Below are 6,435 nucleotides of genomic sequence, written 5' to 3' on the forward strand. Positions count from 1 at the left end.
ATAAAATACTTCGGTGTCTTCCCAACAAGATAGTACACCAGCAGAGTGTGAGCTCCCCTCCCCAGGATCAACTCTGGAGAAACTGCAGAGCCAAACATGGGTCAGAGTAAGTATTATAAAAACAATGAGGAAACTCCTAGGGAGAAAGCTATAGAAACTAGTGTATAGGGTTGCAGCAGCCTGGGGCAAAGGCTACTGTGTCACAGCATTAAGGACTGGTTTAGGGAGAGTTTTAAAACTGTTCTTATCTTTGGATCATCATCATCTGCCCCGTCACCAAAGAATCCACAACAACAGTTCAGGTCACTGCCATGGGGTAATATCAGGGCAAGATAAAAGTCCTGCTGGAATGAAACTATATTCCCACCAACCAGTCACATGCCACAAATCACTCCCCTACTCCTTCCCTGTCTAAACTCCCTAGGGGATTACCCCTGCCCACGAATATAAAGCAGATGCATGGTGCAGTGCCAGTGAACCAAAATGTTCGGTAAAAATAAGACCTAATATAATAGTGATTACAATAAATTTAGGTGGGGTCGATACTACTTAAGAGACAAGAGATTCTCATACTGGTTTTTTAATTACAAAAAGGATTTAATAACTTGCTGTTTATAAGAAGGACCATTTAAACAAAACATATAAAAAGGATGGCAAAAGGTGATCTGGCAATTGTGCAAAATTCCAAAGAAAGCTGGAATTGGACTCTTAACATTATTAACAAGATAAGAATTCATGGGGGAAAAAAACACAACAAAAAGGGTAATTATACCTTGATGTGGGGAATAACAGAGAAAGAAGATTTAGTCATCATGAACATAAATGCACCTAACAGTATAGGTTAGATTGGACTGGGGGGGAAAATAGGTATATAAAAAATTGTAGCTGGAGACTTTAACACACATCTCCTGAAACTGATAGATAAAAAAAATAAGATTAACTTCTAGCTTCTTTTTCAGATTGCAAAAACAAAAACAAAAACAAAACTAAGTTAATAAAATTTTCAATCCCATATGTCATAAATTTACAAAATATATACTAAATAGCCTGTGGAAATCATAAGAGAAATGACAATGTATTTAGAACTGAACAATGGAATTCATATTGTATGTCAAAATTTGTGGGGCACATTTGAAGCAGTATTTATGGAGAAATCTGTAACTCTGAATGCACTTATTAGGGCATAAGGAAGACTGAAGAAAAATATAGCTAACCAAAATGAAAGAAAGAAGATATCTTCCAAGAGAAAAGAAACATTTTTTTTATAAAAGAGCAGAATTCAACTAAATAGAAAATTTAAAAGAAAATAGAGTAGGTCACAACACCGAAACTCATTATTTTAAAAAATCAAAATCTTCCTCAGCCAGGGCTAATTGAAAAAGTAAAAAATAAAAAGATGAGATACCAATAAATAATATACAACATTTAAAAAGAGAACTAAAAAACCAACACAGATGTTTAACAATAATAATGAAATAGTATGATGAAAATGCAAAAACCTCAATAGAATGGATATGTTTCTGAAGAAATATAAAATGCAAAAGTATATACAAGAAGAAATAGAAAATGTGAGTAGACAAATTGGCATTAAAGAAATGTGAGTGGTGAGCAAAGACTTTCCAAAAAAGTCTCAGGCCCACATTTACAGTTGAGTTCTGCCAAACTTTCAAAGATTAGTTATCCTATAAATAGAAAGGGAAAGAAGACTGATCAGTTCATTTTATGAAGCAAGTGTAATTTTCATTCAAAAACTGGGTAAGAATAATATAAGAAAAGAAAATTATATATTTATATACATAAACCACATTAAAAGACTAAAAGATACAATCATCAATTTTTAAATAAAGAAAAATGAAGGTTCAACACTTTGAAAAAGGAATGAGCAGAGACTTCCTAAACTAGGTATAGGGTATGTACATAAGCCCTTCAATATTCAACACATTCCCTTGAAGCTTAGAACAAAGACCAAAATACTTATTGTCTCTGCTCTTGTTTAACATAGTAAAGTATTGAAAGGGAAGAGAAAAAACTCCCATTATTTGAAGATTTTCTAGACAGTAATAACAACAAAATCAACATATAAATAATACTATTGAGAGATTTCAGCAAGATGGCCAGATTCAAATTCAATCTACATGGGCAGCCGGGGTGGCTCAGCGGTTTAGCACCACCTTCGGCCCAGGGCCTGATCCTGGAAACCCAGGATCAAGTGTTGGGCTCCCTGGGTGGACCCTGCTTCTCCCTCTGCCTGTGTCTCCGCCTCTCTCTCAGTGTCTCTCATGAATAAATAAATGAGCTCTTAAAAAAAAAATTCAATCTACACAAAATCAATAGCATTTTTCTATATCAGAAATAAGCATCTAGAAAATATAATAAAATGAAGACACCACGAAAGTAATAAAAACTATAAAATTTCTATGGATTAAAAAGTACTGAAGATTTTTGTAGAGATAAATTTAGACTTTATTGAAAGCCATAAAAAATAGACATTCTATATACTTAGAAGAGATAATAAAGATCGAGTTCTCTTTCATAATAATTCATAAATTCAATATGACTCCAGTCAAAATTTCAAGTAGATTTTTTAAAGTGAGACACTTCTTTTTTATTTTATTTATTTATTAATGAGCCACAGAGAGAGACAGAGGCAGAGACATAGGCAGAGGGAGAAGTGGGCTCCTGGAAGGGAGCCTGATGCGGAATTCGATCCCAGGACCCGAGAATCACACCCTGAGCCAAAGGCAGATGCTCAACTGCTGAGCCACCCAGGTGCCCTAAAGTAAAACACGTTAAAATTGGTTTCAAGGAATAAAAGCTTATGATTAGTTTAAGGCAACTTTGAAAAATCAGATTAAATTAAAAAGTATAGTACAGTATGGGACAAATAGAGCAACGGAATATAATAGAGAACTCAAGACAGACACATACAAAGAGGAGAACATTATATATGATAAAGTTGACCCTACAAACTATGGTTATAAAAATGCATAGATCAGAATTCTTGTTGCAGAAACATAGTTGATTGATGACCCCGGATGCTCTCCCTCTGCATCTACAACCAAATTCATACCAAGGCTACTTCCTGTAGGGTGTTCCCAGCCAATGACTACATACATGGGGGTACTAATTCCCACAAGACGTGATACTCCCAGGACAGGCAACTTTGGTTTGAGGACTCCCTATTGGCCTGGCCAAAACTTTCTTAGAACTGCACTATAGTTTGCGACTCCTCTTACCCAATCCACCTTCTATCTGTCTCTCCTTCACAGGTGTCAGACACAGAGGAGTAGTCTTCTAGTCACCCTCCCTATTATCCCCCAATTAATCCCTTACACATCTAAATCCATTTTAACTTCTGCTTTTAGGAGGACCTGAACTAACATACAAAAAATGATGAAAAGTTAGGTTGCTGCATAGATGTTATTGGGGAAAATTGCCTCCTATATAAAGAAAAAATATAATTGCATCCCTCTCTCATACCATAATTGCAGGTGAATTCCAAATAGATTTAAAATTATATAAGAAACAAATAACTAAAATGTAAAAGAGGACAGTCATCCAGTGATAGTGAAAGATGACTTAAACAAAACTCCAAAAGCACAAATAAGGCAAAAGTAATACTTGAAATATTGAAATTTAGGATTTCTGTTCATTGAAGGCCAATGTGGTATGGACTGCTGTCTCCCAAATTCACTCTCCTGTCTCTAAACCTAACAGAATTCCTTAATTTTGGGTGGGAGGATGGTCACCTAGGTAAAAAATGATGTTGTTTAGCCTTCCTTATAGCTAAATATGGCCCTGTGACTACTTTCTAGCCAATGAAATGTGAGGAAACTTCCAACAAATGTGTGTGGCATCTATGTCATGCCCTTAAAACAAAGGGGACTTACTACCCTCTTATCCTTCTTTTCTCCAACAGGCTGATTTGAACCACCTTGCATCATGCTGAGAAAGGCGGTACCCTAGAAACGGTGGAACAGTAAGACAAAAGGATCACCTCCTCCAGACTGTTACTTGAAAGAGAAATAAACTTCTTTCTTGTCGGAGCCATTGTTACTATGGGGCTCTATTACTAATGCCGAAGTTACCTCCTAATTAATATAAATACCACAGACAAAGTTAGTGGACAGAGGACAGACAGGGAAAATATATTGGCAATATCTAAGACCAAAAAAGGCATAATAACTAAAATATGAAAAAAAACCTCATTTAAACAAGCCAACGAAAAATGAAAATCAGAAATATTCAAAGCTATTAACATGTAATAAGGAGGGGAAACCCAAAAGACTAAAAAGCACATTAGGAGATGCCACCTTTTTTAGTAATGAGAGAAATTAAAATTTAAGTAACAACATACAGCTCACACTCATCACACTGGCCAATACCAAGCAATGCCAAGAATTAAGGAGATAGGTATGTAAAGTCAGGATATACGGGTTTTCTTACACTCTTGGTAGGAATGTAAATATGCCCATTCTGAAAAAGCAGTTTGGCACATCAACCTTGCTACTGGGTAGGTATCCCAAGAAATCCTCATGTAGATCTAGAAAAAATACCATTCGGTTGCGGCTATTTCTGGTGATAGGGAAATGGAGGCCTTGGAGCTCTCCTAAAGCCAATAGAAACAAGGGATATCCGATACGTACAGCACATGGCTACCAAAAGCAGAGTGCTGAATAAAACAAGCAAGAAACAGGATGAAATTTATAGCACTAGATCATTAAATAAACACGTTTGAACATGAAAATAATAATATATACATTTATAATAATAAATATATATTTTACAAACACACGCACACAGAACAAACCGCATGAGCGTGCTTAAGGAATAAGGATGAAGGGGAAAATAAATAATGTAAGAGAGAGAGTCAATGTGTAGACTGCGGATGACAGTGTACCATGTACTAATACAACTAACTCAGTCTTCTGCACTCTAATTACCAAAACACAATAATAAAAAAATATAAAATGTTTACAAATATTTTGCTACGAAATTAAGTCCGCCTTTCTTTATTGGGTACGTTATTGCTACCTTTGTATACTCTTCGAGGTATTTTTCTAATATAATAAGCAATCTTGTGAATCTTGCGCAAATTAATCTTTTCACAGTTCTATAATCTAGAAGTTGACCAGAGGGTAGGGGTAGTAGGAATATGCTGGCTATAGAGGAAGGAATTTTAAATGTTATCCATGTTACCTCTGAAAATTCAAGTTACCCTAAATACTAGATCCTGGTATTATCTTGCTTCATCACCTTAGGCTCAGTAGTACAAATCTATGTTCCTAGTGAACCTCTCCCTATTCACAATTATGAAGCCAAAAAAAAAAAAAAAAAAAGAAAGCAAGAAAGAAAGAAAGAAAGAAAGGAAGAAAGAAATGGAAAGGAAGTGGGGATCCCTGGGTGGCTCAGTGGTTTAGCGCCTGCCTTTGGCCCAGGGTGTGATCCTGGAGACCCGGGATCAAGTCCCACATCAGGCTCCCTACATAGAGCCTGCTTCTCCCTCTGCCTGGGTCTCTGCCTCTCTCTCCTTCTCTCTGTGTCTCTCATGAATAAATAAATAAAAATCTTAAAAAAAAAAAAAAGAAATGGAAAGGAGGTTGGGAGGAGAATCAGAAGAGGTGGAAAAAAATATGACTAGCAATATAAGTATCAGCCTCTTCCATTCACCGTTAACTCCTATGTGCTCAGGGTTAAGAGAATGATAGGGAAGAACGGAGTGCAGAGCTTGGTCTTTATGTCCACGAGACACCTAACCATTTATCAGAATCCCTTTATGTTCCATCACCGTAGCCACCTAACTCTTCTGCTGTAAGTTCTCAACGGCTGCAGGCCTAAATTGCTTGACTTCCTCCATGTTCAACACCTGAACCTGTTTCCTACCAGAAATGAGTCCACAGTCGTATTTTGAAAAATAGATTCGGTCTCACTTGCATCTCACTTTGGCAACTCCTTACTCTAGAAAAACTGAGCGTTGGCCAGCGGACAGGACACCCTCTAGGGGCTCTCTGTTCTCCTACAGCAGAACTCAGACCTCCGACAGTGAAAACTGTCCCATCAGCCGTCTTGTAAAAAGAAACTAACTACCCCTTGCTTCAGGTGACCAAGCACTAACGTTTCACTCTCCTAGAGCGAATGTGAAAAAGTAAACGGCTATAGCAATAGGAGATGCTTTGGGAAAGAGGGCTAAGGCCACAGGGTGGATATAAAGGTCTAGAATATCTTCTTTAATAAAATACATCCTACATCCAGGACCAGTATCATGGACGTGCGCCTACTGCAATCTTACAGGGTCTCATGCTCAGAAGGGCCCTGCTTGGGTTGAATGTTCTGTGCTTGGCCTGAATGCTCTTGGGGTGGCTATCTTGAAACTCTCCCAGCTCTGGCCCTCCACCACTGCCACCCTCTGTGTGGGGCACAGTCTGAATTGGCTGA

This window comes from Canis aureus, chromosome 8, assembly GCF_053574225.1.
Source record: "Canis aureus isolate CA01 chromosome 8, VMU_Caureus_v.1.0, whole genome shotgun sequence".
Classification (NCBI taxonomy): domain Eukaryota; kingdom Metazoa; phylum Chordata; class Mammalia; order Carnivora; family Canidae; genus Canis; species Canis aureus.